The sequence below is a fragment of the Polypterus senegalus genome, chromosome 8, assembly GCF_016835505.1.
Source record: "Polypterus senegalus isolate Bchr_013 chromosome 8, ASM1683550v1, whole genome shotgun sequence".
NCBI classification, from domain to species: Eukaryota; Metazoa; Chordata; class Cladistia; order Polypteriformes; family Polypteridae; genus Polypterus; species Polypterus senegalus.
Genome location: NC_053161.1, coordinates 7674997 through 7688086, shown reverse-complemented (window position 1 = coordinate 7688086; position 13090 = coordinate 7674997). Strand labels below are relative to the sequence as shown.

At 38.2% G+C, this 13090-nt stretch overlaps 1 long non-coding RNA gene across 1 annotated transcript in view; it reads left to right on the top strand.

The window, feature by feature from the left end:
• LOC120533735 overlaps positions 1-13090 on the top strand; it is an 89824-nt gene that overhangs the window by 2220 nt on the left and 74514 nt on the right. The window contains exon 2 of the long non-coding RNA XR_005634612.1: positions 216-281. This is a non-coding gene — a long non-coding RNA (uncharacterized LOC120533735). The remainder of the gene's footprint in view (positions 1-215; positions 282-13090) is intronic.

Sequence of the window (13090 nt, the reverse complement as noted above, 5' to 3'; positions counted from 1 at the left end):
AGAGGAACAAGATGATCAGGGGATTAATTAATTTGAGATGCTTACGACTGAAAGTGAAAGATCAGGGGCTAAAGCCTCAAATGTTCCAACTCCTGATGCCACTGACCTGCACTTCATTTCAAGGGAAATTAGTGAAGTTTATGCTGTGGAAATGTGTTTCCCCCGTATGTTACTTGCACAGCTAGATGAGTAAAATTGTGCTTTTTTTTTTTAAGGGCACTGCAAACAAATGATTTGACCGCTGGTGGATCTTCCTGAGTTCATATCGCAAAGTGGTGAAAGTGAGTTTCACAACATGTCCTTACCTGTGGCCCCATTATGAGTGCAGGTGTGGAGGTGTGTGTAAATGGGACCTGTTTGTTAACCAGGCAACTGTTTTAAAAAAACAAGATGAATAGATGTGAAATACAACTGATAACCTATTACAGAGAGAGACAAAATTTATGATATTATCTGTGACAGAAAAGGTTAGTCATTCCAATAAAGTACACCATTTACCATACACAAGCAAGTATGATGAACACAGAGCTCAAATGTTCTGCCATGCAATTTGTAAATTAATGCTTTCTTAATTGTTGCGCTTGTCTTTGTTGTAGCCTTACTACAGCTTTTGTTATATTAAATTAAGAACATTGTAAAAAATGTATGGGCAGCATAGTGTTGCAGTGTATTAGGCTATACATGCTTTTGTATATAATGAAGATCTAAGTATAACTAATACCAAGAAAAACAATACAAATGGTTTCCTTCCACAGCTTAATATAATGGTAGTGTGTGACAAAAAAGACAAACAAACGAAACAAATTATATGCATAACATGACATTCCATTCTTCACCCTTCTTAATCCAGTTCAGTGTCAAAGGTGGCTGAACCAATCCTGACAGCAGTGGGCGTCACTCCATTGCCTTCATATTTGCCTTCACAATGTGACTAGATTGGAACAGCCAATTACTTAACCTTTCATCTTTGGTGATGTAGGAGGAAACCCACATAGAGAATAAGAATTACATGAATAACAACCAAGCATGGTATTTGAACTCAGGATCCATGAAGCAGTGATGCTTACCATAGCACTATTGTGTCACATTGCAGGTCTACTGCAAAATAAAAGAAAAAAATACTTTTACTCATCTAGATGTGTAAATGTTATACAGGGGAAATCTCCATAGCATAAACCCCAATGCAGAAAGCGATTATCCCTTCAAGTGTAAAGTGAGAGTGAGCACAGGTAACGAGAATGCAGCTACACATCCTGAAAGCATTTTGAATATATATTAATAAGTTCATTTACTCAATTTGTGTGCATTTAATATAGTGGGAAAACTAACATATCCCTCACTTTGGAAATGAGCTTTACATGTATTACAATGAGTAGAAATGATAAGAAAGTGCTAATGAGCAAAAGGTTTTTAAAGAGATTGTGCATAATTTCATCCATACAGTGTTCATTTTGGAAATAGCAGACAGAGGACAATTATTTCTACAGCATCATCTGTCCACTAGTTTAGATAGCTAGATAGATAGATCATTATTTGTCCCCAGTAGGAAATTTGTTTTTTAACAGAAACTTATTAGGTCGGTAAGTATGCGGTGGGCTGGCGCACTGCCCAGGGTTTGTTTCCTGCCTTGCGCCCTGTGTTGGCTGGGATTGGCTCCAGCGGACCCCCGTGACCCTTCAGTTAGGATATAGCGGGCTGGATAATGGATGGATGGATGGAGTGTATTGCACTGTATTGTATTGACCCCCTTCTTTTTGACACCCACTGCATACCCAACCTACCTGGAAAGGGGTCTCTCTTTGAACTGCCTTTCCCAAGGTTTCTTCCATTTTATCCCTACAAGGGATTTTTTTTGGGAGTTTTTTCTTGTCTTCTTAGAGAGTCAAGGCTGGAAGGCTGTCAAGAGTTTGGGCCTGTTAAAGCCCATTGCGGCACTTCTTGTGTAATTTTGGGCTGTACTAAAAATAAATCGTATTGTATTGTATGGAGGTCGGTAGGCAAGTAAAGAAATAAATAAATACACACACACTTTGGTCTGAGCGAAAAAGAAAATTTAAAAGAAACAAAACTTCTGACTTGGCAGTCACAGTGACAGTGAGATATTAGGCAGAAGTATTACTGTTGGTATAAAGGAGCCCTGTTAGCGTTTCTTGACACACTCCTGCTGAATGATTTGTTAGTTGAAAGTTGTCCGTGTTTGCGTGTCAGATGTGCAGAATTGTTCATAATGGCAACCAGTTTTGTTTGAATTCTCTCCCTTGTGTCTACCTCCAGGGGGTCCAGAGTGTGTCCTATAACTGAGCCTGCCTTTTTAATTAGCTTATTGATTCAGTGGGCCTCTCTTGAATTGATGTTACCAGGCCACCACATCACAGTGTAAAAAAATCGCACAGGCTGTCACTTAGTTATAAAAGATATGAAGGATGTCACTTCCCACAATAAAGTTATGCAGTCTCTTAAGGAAAAAGAGCCAGCTTTGCCCTTTCTTATGTAGTTCCTCTATGTTCTGAGATCAGTCCAACTTGTCATTAATGTGGACCCCCAAGTACCTGTAGAAGTGGACCACTCCCTGAATAGTGACTGGACATGGAGGCTCTTTACTGCGGTGAAAACCCATTTCTTGGTTTTGTTGATGTTAACATGATAGTGCAAGTAACATAAGCTGGTGTTATATTTATATTCTGAGGTGTACAAAATAAAGAGAAAAGGAGACAGGACTGTTGCCTGAGGTGCTTGTGTTGCTCACATCCATATCATATTGAGCTACACAAACTGCAGTCTGTACATTTAACACATCTGATTAATTTTAATCCCTTGATCCAACTGTGCATATAATATACAGGGGAAGCTGAATTTCCTAGCTTCAGTTGTGAAAATTACCTTCATCCCCATTTTAAAGTGTGAGGATTCCTGGAAATGTTTGTGTTTTAAAATAGAATCTAAATTGTTTTCATTACTCATATAGCAAAAAAGCGAATTTTAAATACTCAGCATAGCTTTACCTGTAATGGATTTTTTTCACCAGAATAAAAAAAAGGACATAGATAAAAGAAAACAAAATGGTTATAGTTCTTCAAAATGTAATAATAAAAAAATAACAATTTAAAGTTCTAATAAAATAGGGAAACTACCTGAGCAAATAGTTAAGTTAAAGTAACCATATCCACCTTAATAAAAACTTAATAAAAGTAAAGGTGTGTCCAGCCAGTTGTTGTGTCTCCGTTATCCCAACAGACGGTGCATCACAAACATTTTTAGTAATAAAATGCATTGCATTTGTCATTCCAATAGATGGTGCAACACACACATTAACACTGCTTTTATGAATCCCATACCAAGCAACATAAAACAGAGACATATGCATTGCATGGTGCACTGCAAACGTTAACGCTGAGGTCTACATTGATTATTTAGATTTCAAACCTTAAACAGATAGTATAGAGTAAACTACAGTATAAAAGTACAAACCTTTTAATGATTTGTTTTTTAAATGTCTTTGTAAAACTTTATTGGATCTCAAGTAATTTAATTATTTATTGTTATTGATATTTTACTATGCTTACATCATATGCTATCCGTCAGGAATAGGACGCGAGTCCTTACTTGGACATGAGCTCAGTCCTTTGGAGTCATGAGATACAAGGCGAATATCATCCTGCCTCAACCAGGAACATGCAGTAGATTCAAGTTGGTACACTGGTGTCCCAGCAGGGTTGGAACAAGACACCTGGCTGGGAGGCCAGAGTGATGGAAGGGTAGGGGAGACAACCTGTCAGGACTGCGTGCTCCCCTGACATGCTAGGTGATAGCATCCTTAGCCAACTCTACCTGTACAGATACTTGCAAGGTATGCTGTAATCCCATGGGGCATCCTTGTTAGGTTCCATGGGTACCACCATGGGTTGCTGCAGGGATCCATGATCCCTGCTTTGTGGGGCTTTCAATTGACCCAGAAGAGCTTCCAATGGGCCACATCCTAGTACCGTAAGTACTCCCAGGTCTAAGATAAAAAACAGCTGCTAAACCTCATCCAGGAGAGCTGGAATTGGGTGGAAGATGGGAAAAGCTTGCCTGAAGGAGTGGAAGGAGAAGGAAAAGAGAGAATTAGAGAGTTGTGCCTGTATTTGCAATTAAAAAGAAGCCTTTTGTAAGGTATTTCTGCAAGTTAACCTTTTATTTGAACCCAGGACTTGTGACTGTGCAGTAGCTGTATCTTTCCCTGGTGGTCACACCATAGATGTGATGTTTCACCCATTGATTCATTTATTACATTCATTGTAATGTGCACATGAACAAAAATGGAAAGTGAATTTGGCCCTATATAAGTTATGTATTTTTTATTTACTTCAATGCATAAATTTGATTTCTTATTGACTTATGTGATGTTCATAATATGTGAATATATGCGTGTGTCTGGTGGGGTTAGTGAGGTGAGGTAGTAGTTTTGAATTTCAACACCCTGAGGCCCATGGCAGTCTTAATTTGGCCTTGTTTCATTCATGCTAGTGTTATTTACTTTAACAACATCACCTAGAAAATATTAAGTTAAAAGTTTAATATTGTATTGGTAGTGTAACATCCTTGGTCCATACATGTTTCTCAGATGGATAAGGGCTATCAGAAAGGAACTATAAAAGCAGCTCCAGAGAACCTGGAAGAGGGGGATGTAGATAGAGCACTTACAGAAGACTGTGCCTCACAAGGCTACTGGCAAACCTTGTGTAGGATCCCGTCTTTGGATCAGCTTGTGGAACTGGGGAAAGTTTCACAGTGTCGCCAGTAGAGCCGGCAGTGTCTATATGCACACGTGAAGCAAGGTAGTCCAGACTGTACAGAGCTGCTAAACATCAGAATGGTGTTTTAGAATGACCAAAGAAGACAGCACACAAATAGTTAGAGCATTTAGTGTACTGTATTGTTTCATTTTCCTGTGGGGGTAGGCCACTGGCCTTGCCTGCATACACTACACAGGACAGCGATCTAAGGCACAGCATTGTCTCCCTTGTGTCACAGGACTATCATCACAAATGTTGAGGATGCTACTGTACTGTTAGTTAAAGTTTTAGATAATACAACTAACACTCAGGGTTTGACTGAAAGGACCAAAAAAGTTCTAAGTCTATCAAAATTTAATCTCTTCATGCAGAATGGAGAGAAAAAAAAGTTTATGATATAAAAGACAGCAATAGTGGCAAATGTTGTACAATGGCAAACAGTGTAAAAAACATCTAAGGAAAAAGAAAAAAAAATCCCATTTTACTCATGTTGCATAATCCATATGTCTGTTATCCATTCATATGCACAAGATGTACAAAGCACATGCTTTTTTCCGAAAATATTCTTTACTAGGCTCACCCGCCTTTTAAGGCAACCGACTTTTAAGTTGACCACTTCCTAAGGCAATTCAATATGTAGATCAATTTAAAATTTTATACAAACTCATTAATTTGGTTATATTGCATTTGAGTGGTATTACTTTAATACTCGTAGTTTCTGTTATTTTTGTGATGAAATTTAAACTTTTTTTCTTTATTGAGGACGCCCTTTTGAACCCCCCTGATATTTATTACACGGTGAGGCATTTGTACTCCATCAACATTAATTATTTCCAGAGACATAATTTTGTCTATTTTTCCAGTGCATCGCGCACAAAAGCAAGGGAACGATGGGAACACCCGAACTCTGCTCACATCATGTCGCTTCGTACCGCAAGCTGCAAGTAGTAAGTCTGTGATAAGCGGAATACCGCTACGCTTTCCACCCACGGGACGGAAGGAAAATCCCGAAGAAGAAGATATTGCATAGTCTGGAGTAGAAAATCATCTTTTACCTGGAAAAACGAAACTACAAATCCCATCGTGCATTGCAAAATGGACAGGGCGTGTGTGAAACTCCACGCCTGCGTAGCACTCACGGGACAGAAGGACAATCCCGACCGCTTTTATATAGAAGGATTGTTGTAATTATTGTAAACAGGAACCCTAAGGTCTAATAGGAGTCACTTTTTAGAACTGAAGACCTGCCTCCGCCCCTCATTCATTGATCAAGAGTCCTTCTTGTGGTTTTCGCATGGGTCACTTTTGGCATCTATTATATCATAAACCCTTTTCTTTACATTCTCCATGAAAATATATTTTTTTTTCTTGTCCATAACTACATGGGGTAAGTAATATATAAAAACATATCATTCTTGGGAGGAGTTATCCTTTTACACCCTTTATGTTGTGTTGCATTAACCAGTACATCCAGAGCTTACATTTTGTGACATTGGTTCATTGATATAACTGGTAACTATGTTGTTTGTCTATTTGTAAATACTTCATACTTGGTCAACGTTTACTATTTGATATCTATATTATTTTGTATAGTTTTTCTAATTATTTGAGTTAAACATTGAAGTTTGTAAATGTTTTGTTCAAAAAATTGTTGTATTTGTATAGTGGTTTGCACAGTGTTAGGTAAATGGTGGGTTGAATTTGTGTTGTCTTGAGTTGGTAATGTCTTGTATCCAATGTTTTGCAATTAATCAAAGTCAATTCTGGCAACGTTTCACAAGTTAGCATTAAAGTGATTCTGATTTTGAACGAGGCACTGTTGTTAGGAAATCCTATCTTCAGGAAGTGAAGAATTGAAAATGAGTACACAGAGAGTTAAAACTTTTGGATTTGGATTGTTGGTTACACATTAGTGCACACTACAACTAACCCTACTAGTAATTTTGCTGCGATTGCATAGTGTTAATTGTTTATTTTTCTTAAGACATCACAGCTTATCATTTTGTTAAAGTGAAGGGCCAAAGGGGTTAACTCTCAAAAAGAGGGCATCCAGATTTTAAGAGCAGATGTTAGTACAATACCCTCCAGAAACTGGCTACCACTGTAGTGCACGTATGCACAAGTTCTGCACCCTGAAGCTGAATCCATAAATTCAAATCATTTAAAAATATATGAGCAGCCTGAATTAATTTAAATGAACAGAATTTGAGGTTAGCAAATATTCAGTTAACACACTGACAGCTAAATATTAACCCTTTTAATAATTCATTTTTTTCAATAATTCTTAAACATATTTCATCAAACCAATCATTTACTGAACTACTAAGTTTAAAAGATACTTTTAGGTTTATTGCCAGTAGAGATAAGCATATAATTAAAAATTTAGCCAAATGTCACCCATGTTTTTCAATTGCTATTTCAATAACGGGGCACAGCTTGGTGGTACAGTGATTAGTACTACTGCCTTCCACCTCCTGGACAAAGTTAACAACTGAACCAGGTCACTATCTACATGGAGTTTCCACCCCATTCTTACTGGATGTCCGTGAGGGGCTTTTCTTTCATATCCTTAAGACGTATTAGTTTGATAAAATTTTCACCTACTTGGTGTTTGTTTGGCTGCAACCTGTGAATGACTGGAGCCTTGCCCAGTGCTGGCTGCTGCCTTATGCCCAATTCGGTACATCTGCCTTTACTCTGAATTACATTAAGCGGGTACAGAATATGGATGGATGTTGCAATTACTGTTCATTTTTCCCACCAGCTTAGTGCAGCTTAATAATTCTAGGGGAACCACTTTCAGATAACACATCTCTCTAAGAGAGAACACAGTCATGGAGACCCGTTTTCTGCACTAATACAGGTTCAGGCCAGAGTTACCTCTTCACTTGCAGGTTAAATTAATCTGTGTCTAAACTGACCCAAATGAGTAAATGTGAGCTGTGCAATGGACTCGCCAAGATTGTACCTATTTTTGTGGATTCCTAAGACAAATATAGGCCGTTTGTTAATGGGTGGATAGACAGACAAATCTATCAACGGACAGATGAATTTTATGCTAGTGTGTCTGAAAACACGTTTTTACACTGAACACAAAGGCAACAGTGTACATTTTGGGCTATATGTCAATAAGAGTATAAGACATTTGACCAAGTTTATTTGGTTATTTGATAGCTAATTTGTCCTAAAGTGTCTTTCAGATAATTCTGAAAAGTTGTCAATGTCTACACTTCAGGTCAAGGTCAATTTCATTGTCAGACTTAAAACATCTAGGGAAATTCTTAAGTGCATGTCCAACACATTGCCACTCATGACATAGTGGTCAGCAAGTGCTGCTAGTCAAACATGGACCTTACTGTGTAACCTCTGGGGTCTTCCTTTCTGAAAAGACATCCATCCATCCATTATCCAACCCACTATATCCTAACTACAGGGTCACGGGGGTCTGCTGGAGCCAATCCCAGCCAACACAGGGGGCAAGGCAGGAAACAAACACACACAAACCCACACACCAAGCACATACTAGGGACAATTTAGGATTACCAATGCACCTAACTGCCATGTTTTTGGACTGTGGGAGGAAACCGGAATACCCGGAGGAAACCCACGCAGACAACATGCAAACTCCACGCAGAGAGGACCCGGGAAGCAAACCTAAGTCTCCTAACTGCGAGGCAGCAGCACTAGCCACTGTGCCACCTCACCGCCCTCAATAAAGATAGTGATAAACCTAATAGTAAAAGTTTAACTTATATCAATGGAAAAAATAATACTCTGTACATCCAAAATCAACATCAGAAAATTTAATAACATCAAAAGTAACCAGAGAAATAAACATTGAGTTCTTAATATATATCCATCAGCCACCTCAGTCGCCTCATTTAAATCACACCTAAAAACACACTTCTTCACACTGGCTTTTACTTCTTAACCTGTCTCATTTCCACTTGTTTCTTCCTATTTCCCTATTTTATTGGGTCCTCTGGCCTGTTTTTAGTATCTCTGTTTTAATTTTTCTCTTAATGTTTGTGTTTAATATTTTGTTTTTAGTCTTGCTTCTTTTTAACTGTACAGCGCTTCGGTCAGTTGTAATGCTGTGTTTTTAAGCGCTCAACAAATAAAAATGGTATGGTATCCAACCCACTATATACTAACACAGAGTCACGGGGTTTCTGCTGGAGCCAATCCCAGCCAACACAGGGTGCAAGACAGGAACAAATCCCAGGCAGGGCGCCTGCCCACCGCAGGGCACACACACACACAGTAGGGACAATTTAGGATCGCCAATGCACCTAACCTGCATGTCTTTGGGAGGAAACCGGAACACTCAGAGGAAACCCACGCAGACACAGGTAGAACGTGCAAACTCTACGCAGGGAGGACTCGGGAAGCGAACCCTGGTCTCCTAACTGCAAGACAGCAGCGCTACCCACTGCGCCACCGTGCCGCCTCTTAATATCTCAAAAGAAGAAGAAGAACAAGAAACACAGTGCAGTCCATAATGTAAATATACAAAGGAACAAAGGCAAGTCAAGTAATTCACACTAGGTAAAAAAGTGAGCAGGCATTCAGGACTGAGCTCTTCAACCATTCAAAGTGAGTTGATGGCAAGAAACGCTCCTCTGGTGCAAGCTACAGTACATCTTAGAATCTGCTGTGATTAAAAGATCTTTGTCTTAATATATGGTATATCTATTTTTAAATATTGCTTTGTAAAGTATTCTTCACATTATCATTCAAGATAATCTAATGATTGCTTGTAGGCAACGAAGAAAACAGTTTTAGGAAACTCAGCAGGACAATTTGCAAATACACTTAAGAATGACAATGGTCACCATGTAAGTATCATAAATATAACATTCTTTCAGACATTTTTGTCTATCTACTGTACAATATTGAAACAATTTTGAGAAAAAAGTATGTTTTGTTGTGGATTAGGACATCTTAATCAAATTACCACATTAACAGAATTTATTATTCTGGATGCTCATACACTGTACTTTTTCCAACAAATTACTGAGTTTTGCATCAGTATGTTCAATAAACAAATGAAATGTACATGTTTTGTGTGTTGTTTGCTTATTTATTTATTATAAGTGACTAAATAAATATTAGATCACATTTTAGGTAAAATCAATATGAGGATACAAGCAATTCGAAAGACTTCACCAATCGGGGAAAATAGACCTTGCCATTACATTTTTAAATTTTTCATATACTAGGGGGCTTTGCTCCCTACTCACTTCACTCACCAACATCCCCGGCCTGTGCTACACACCAGACATTTTGTATCTCTGCAGCTCACGTATGTAGATTTCACTTTCCCCTAACAACAAATCTTTTAATTCTTGCAGATACACCTCTTCATTCAGAAGAAACAGTACTTTTTCCTGATGGCAACACAAATTAGATGATCTACAAACCTCTGACTTAAAGTTTAAATCCGAACAATATATTCAAACTCTTTTCGCTGTACCGTTATTTCACCGAGTAATAATTTCCGTTTGTTTGTGTTAATGTGATATTGATCATTTTTTTGAGACTTTTAAATTTTACTACTTTCATAATCTCTAACTGGGCGGCATGGTGGCGCAGTGGGTAGCGCTGCTGCCTCGCAGTTAGGGGACCTGGGTTCGCTTCCTGGGTCCTCCCTGCGTGGAGTTTGCATGTTCTCCCCGTGTCTGGGTGGGTTTCTTCTGGGTGCTCTGGTTTCCTCCCACAGTCCAAAGACATGCAGGTTAGGTGCACTGGCAATTCACAATTGTGCTTGGTGTGTGTGTGTACCCTGTGGTGGGCTGGTGCCCTGCCTTGCACCCTGGGATTGGCTCCAGCAGACCCCCGTGACCCTGTCGTTAGGATATAGCGGGTTGGATAGTGGATGGATGGATAATCTCTAACCTGCTCTACATGTGTATCGCACCAATGTTTTTGAATTCTTTACAATGTTCTACTTTGTCATCTACTCTTTGTCTTTTATTTCCAGCCCCAGGCGTGGTTAAATCTCTTGGCACAAAGTCTCGTCTCGCGGGATGTGAAAGTGACTCTCTGAAAAAGTTGCGTCACGTCCCAGGCTAAAAAGTCTCGTCTCGTCCAGGATTTTTTTATTATAATAGAAACATATGTTTATTGTGTGATTGCCAGTGCTTTCTTCTATATTAATGTATCAGTTAGATTTAAGTTAAACAACTTTCCTAAAATTCATAAGAAAGAAGAACAAAGATTCCTCCTGCTGTTTCTCACAGCTCTAAACAATTGCTTTGTTACTTTCAACTTTGTGTGTAATATTTAAAGATCTAACATATATTTAAGGCAGTTTACTTTCCTAACTGTTAGAGGTTGAGAACATGCACTGATACAGTGCAGATCCCAAATTAGAACCAGAGTGCAGCCATCAAGTGGGTGACACCTCAGTACCACACTAGTTTGAATGGAGTATAATGGTGTGGGTTTATTTTTTATACTGTGGCTGGAGTGCCAATCCTGTCATCAACCCTTGGGTTTTCCATGCAAATTGGAGGAGCTGCTTACAGGGCTGGATGCAGCTTAATGTCATACCCAGGACGGAGCAATTGCAGGTTAAGGGCCTTGCTCAAGGGCCCAACAGAGTGGAATCATTTCTGGCATTTATGGGATCCGTTAAATTAACGAAAAAAAAAACATTTCCAAGCTCTTGTCTTTCATTATAGTGTCATTTGATCTGCATATACAGTATCTCCTTTTCATGTTATCCACGTTTTAGCTAGCCACCTGTAACCAGCCTCTATTTGCTTGTCTCATCATCTAAAACCTAGACATCTATGTGATGATTTTTGGGAGATGAATGGCATGGTAGTAGGTAGTAGTTTAAGAGTAATAATAATCACTGTGGAAAGCACTTGTTTTACCCTTTGGTTTCATGGCATGTCCTTAACTTGTCGCAGTTTTAATGTGGTTACAGCACACTGTTCACAAACAAAGGAACTGCAAAGCAAAGCCAACATGAATTCACTTTGATTGTCCAGGACAGAATAGATGCTACTGGCTAAATATTTACAGTATACACACTCTCTAACAGTGTAGGTGGTATGATCACCTTGGAATACTTATTAATCGTACTTAAAAAAAGTCACAAATGTTAAGAGATTCATTTACATAACTACATGATTTTTCTAAACATAAATATATACAATTTAAAGATTACTTTGGTGATATAAAACAAAATTTCATGGCAATGGAGGCAAGAGTAAAATCTAAACAAGGGCCAAAGTATTTTCTATTGTTGTGGGCTTGACAGTCTTTTGTGGAAGAATAATTTTAGGATAGCTTTAGGGTAGCATAGCATTCATCTTAAAGAAACTGCATAAAGGGTTAATAAATGTCAGTAACCTTTGTAGGCATATCAGGAAACCAGATAAAGGTCAAGTGAACTACAAAATATACTGAAAGATGACTAAGAGATGAGTAAGAAATCAGCAGATGTCCTATAAACTAGAATGGACTATTGTTATATGCACAAAAATTGCAAAGGTGCATGCACAACTCAAAGGTATAAGAAGAACCAGAATATAATACTTTTATTTTATATAGATCATTTGGACGTAAACCAATGTACAAACCAGAGTAAAATGTATGCATTGATTGACACTGTATGTAAATTCAGTAGTTTATAAAATGAACCTCTATTCTATGTTTACTCTGACCATGCTGTAACAGACTGCTTTTGATGAATGCTTCCTCTAAGGCATTTTTCTGAGGAGTAATTAAAAGATACAATGAACAGTTTTTTTTCCTGTCTGATTACTGATTTATCCTGTTAGAGGATGTTTCTTTCTTTAATAAGAAGTTAAATTTCTACCACACTTTCTATAAAAATGGATTGAGACAGTGGAGGAAGGTGAAGGTACAGAATAAAGAGCAAACCAAAAGAATAGTCAGACAGAAGCTAAACTCCAAAACACAAAGGAGTATAGATAGGCAAACTTGCATTTGGGGAAAACAAATACTTTATCAAAGCCTTTAAAGATTTTGAGCTTTTCAAGAAATGATTTTTTAAGCTGAGCCTTTCTTTATATTTAAACAAAAACAGCTGACAGCTGACATGTTCTGGTTTTGAATAGCTCGCCACTGTGATGGCACATATTGTATAGTATGTGACTCAAATACCTAGCAGCACACATCCACAAAAATCACTGAACTGTAATATTAATGCTAAAATTAAACGATAATAAAAGTGTTTCTACAGTTATTTTCTTGCTTGTACTTGATGTGGTATGCAGTTCTGCCATCTGCATCCACTGGCATGCAACGCCATTGTGGTATTGATTTTAAACAAAGGC